This window comes from Propithecus coquereli, unplaced genomic scaffold (genome assembly GCF_000956105.1).
Source record: "Propithecus coquereli isolate 6110/MARCELLA unplaced genomic scaffold, Pcoq_1.0 Scaffold576, whole genome shotgun sequence".
In the NCBI taxonomy this organism is placed as follows: domain Eukaryota; kingdom Metazoa; phylum Chordata; class Mammalia; order Primates; family Indriidae; genus Propithecus; species Propithecus coquereli.
The window spans coordinates 735,499-738,752 of record NW_012151685.1 but is presented as its reverse complement, the minus strand read 5'-3'; the positions used below and the strand labels follow the sequence as shown (position 1 = coordinate 738,752).

The 3,254-nt window shown below is 38.7% G+C and overlaps 1 protein-coding gene across 2 annotated transcripts in view; it reads right to left on the bottom strand.

Moving 5' to 3' along the window:
- Window positions 1-363: 363 nt before the first annotated feature.
- The window catches only part of LIN7A (lin-7 homolog A (C. elegans)), a 175,388-nt gene continuing 172,497 nt past the window's right edge, over window positions 364-3,254 (bottom strand). For both annotated transcript variants that reach the window (XR_001138068.1, XM_012658162.1), the window contains one exon: window positions 364-691. The gene's annotated coding sequence lies outside the window, so the exon portion shown is untranslated. The remainder of the gene's footprint in view (window positions 692-3,254) is intronic.

Here is a 3,254-nt window from a genome sequence, read left to right as displayed (position 1 = left end):
GCTTCTAGCAAACTAAAAGTTGACCTAAAATTGCCCCACTCTATGAATGCATAATAAAATTCATGGGAACAAAATAAAAAGCCAATTGCCTGTAGAACCTGAAGAGAGTATAAATATTGTATAATAACTTGCCATTTTCAAGAGGAGAATAAAGGTGGAATTTACAATGAACTGGAATTCCAATTCAGACAACTCAGCAATATGGATTGTGGAACAGGTCAGGGTGAGGGGCAATGTGTAGATTTCTTTCAAGTGGCAACAACCTTGAACTGATGCAGTTTGAATTATAGCCTAATGAGGGGTTTGCTAATCTCTGGAAAAGCTATGGACCAAAGAAGATTCACTTAATCCTGGCCCAGGTGATTTATTCAAAAGTCACAGACTTTATTCTTCTTATACGGTTTCAGTCTGCAGACTGGAAAACCACTCCCTCTACACTGAGAATTCCCACCGCAGTGAATGGAAGGTCTATGTGTGTAACGAGCACGCACGTGAGTAGTGGGGGTTCAAGCCCAGAGAAAGACGGTGTCGAGTTGCCTTGGTAAAGAATTTATATACCACGTGTTCACAGCTTCTTGACAGGTATAATTATCAGTGTTGTCTCTTCCTTTTACTATGTGCTGGGATTCTGAAGCACGGTTTCAGATTTGTGACTGTCAGATGTTTGATCAAGTAGCTTTTCCTCGAGGGCCTGAAAGGGGAAAAAGAGTAAAGAGAAATCAGTGATTAGTATTCATTTGTCAACTACAATACGCTAAAAATATCAAAAGAGCATGTGCTATGTGAGAACAGCAAGGATTATTTTGGGTGTTATCATTCATGCACCATCTTCCACACATGAAAAAAAAAATCTTTTGATGTTTGCAAAGGAAGTAATTATCGAATGAGGATGGAAAAGCCACAGTTATTCCCTAAAATGAAATAAAGAACACCAGTTTGGAAACATTTCAAATGTAAAACATTTCTTCCTCCCATTTCCAGATGATTCTATTTTTCTTCATGAAGGCAAAGAATACATTTATATTACGATACTCAGGGCATTTAGTTGTGCTTTTCTCAAGGTATAAAGCAGCAAAGCCTCTCTCTGATAGGCTGGAAGCACCAATATTTCTTCTCTGAAGCAAACATTAACCTGTCTCTCCTCCCATGAGGTCAGCCTGACACCATGTGGAACAGAGTAGGCAGCTGCCCATATGGACAGATTTGGAAAAGCAGCCTCCCCAGACACCTCCCCCATACCTGCCACTCTTCCACTCCACAGCAGTCAGTTCTTACAGAGAATGGTGGTTTTCAGTGTCTGTTCTTAAAGCTGCTGCTATTTTTATTTCAGTGAATGCTGAGCACCAAATACAAAACAGATTTTAACAAAATCCTTCTGCCTGCTCTGCATCAACCCTCTCCAGTGGTCATACCTTCTAGAGATGTGCCAACCACTCTCCGCCCCTAACCCCAGAGGCCTACCGAGTGGATGGAAAATGAAGAATGTTGTCAGGAGTCACCTAAAAATATTTCATATAAGAGCATTGTGAGCCATTAACATTTTAACTATTACAACATTAATACTGCCACTATTACTAATGAAAATTTATTGAGTGCTCACTAATTGTCATATTTTTTGCCAAGAGTTTTACATAATTTTTTCTTATTTGATGTTCACCACAGACCACTTTATTGAGTCTTAGACTGAATAACTTCCTAAAGGTCACTTAGCTACAGAGTGACAAAGATATGGAAACTGAGATTTTTATGAATTAAATTATCTTATAGTCACATGTCCTGAGGGAATGATACTCAGAACAGGTGAGTTTTGGTAAGAGTCTTGGATCTCTCCATCTGTCCAGAAGGGAGAGTAGGCCTGAGAGATATGCCAGCAGCTGAGAGCACTGGTCATTCAAAATGTGGGTCACTGAAATACCTTTTGGAAAGTACCATCTGTATCAAATGTTCTCAATATTTACCTCACTCCTAACAGATTAGTGATTTATTTTTTAAACAAAAGCCTCTTTTCCATATCAGTGTGATATGGAACAATCACACTGTTCACAGCTTCTTGACAGGTGAAGATGAAATTGCCTTGCTAACTCTTATATGAGCCATTGCGGTAGGCAGAATAGTGCCTCCTCACCCCCAAATATGTCCACATCGTAATTTCCAGAACCTATGAATATGGCAGGTGACATGGCAAAGGGAAATTAAGGTTGTAAATGGAATTAAGGTTGCTAATCAACTGATGTTAAAATAGAGAAATTATCCTGGATTATCCAGTTGAGCCCAATGTAATTAAAAGTGGGAGAGGAATCTGAGCAAGACCCCCTCTCTACAGAAAATGGAAAAATTAGCTGGGCGTGGTGGTGCATTCCTGTGTTCACAGCTACTTGGGAGGCTGAGGCAGAAGGAGTGCTTGAGCCCAGGAGTTTGAGGTTGCAGCGAACTTTGATGAGGCCACTGCACTCTAGCCTGGGTGACAGAGCAAGACCCTGCCTAAAAAAATAAAATAAAATAAAAATGGGAGAGGAATGGGTCAAAGAGAGAAATTAAAAAATACTTTGAACTAAATGAAAATGAAAACACAACTTATCAAAATTTGCAGGATGTAGTGAAAGCAGTGATGAGAGGGAAACTTACAGCATTGAATGTGTATTTTGGAAAAGAAGAAAGATTAAAATCAATAACCTAAGCTTCCATCTTAGGACATTAGAGAAAGAAGAGCAATTAAATACAAAGTAAGCAGAAGAAAGTCCTGGCTTATTACACTTAGTGAAATGTCTTCCAGGTTCATTCATGTTGCAAATGACAGGATATTTCCCCTTTTAAAGGCTGAATAATATCCACTGTGTATATATACCACATTATCTTTATATATTCATCTGATGTTGGACGCCTAGATTGCTTCCGTATCTTGGCTATTGTGAATAATGCTGCAATCAACATGGCAGTACAGATATCTCTTTGACATACTGATTTCAATTCCTTTGGATATATACCCAGAAATGTGATTGCTGGATCATATGGTAATTCTCTTTTTAGTTTTCTGAAGAGCCTCCATATTATTTTCCAAAATGGTTGTATTAATTTACATTCCCACCAGTGGTGCCTAGGGGCTCACTTTTCTCCAGACCCTGGCCAAAACTTCCTGAATTTTGTCTTTTTGATAATAGCTATCCTAACACAAGTGTGCAATGATATTACATTGTTGTTTTAATGTGCATTTCTCTGATGATTAGTGATGATGAGCATTTTTTCATACATCTGTT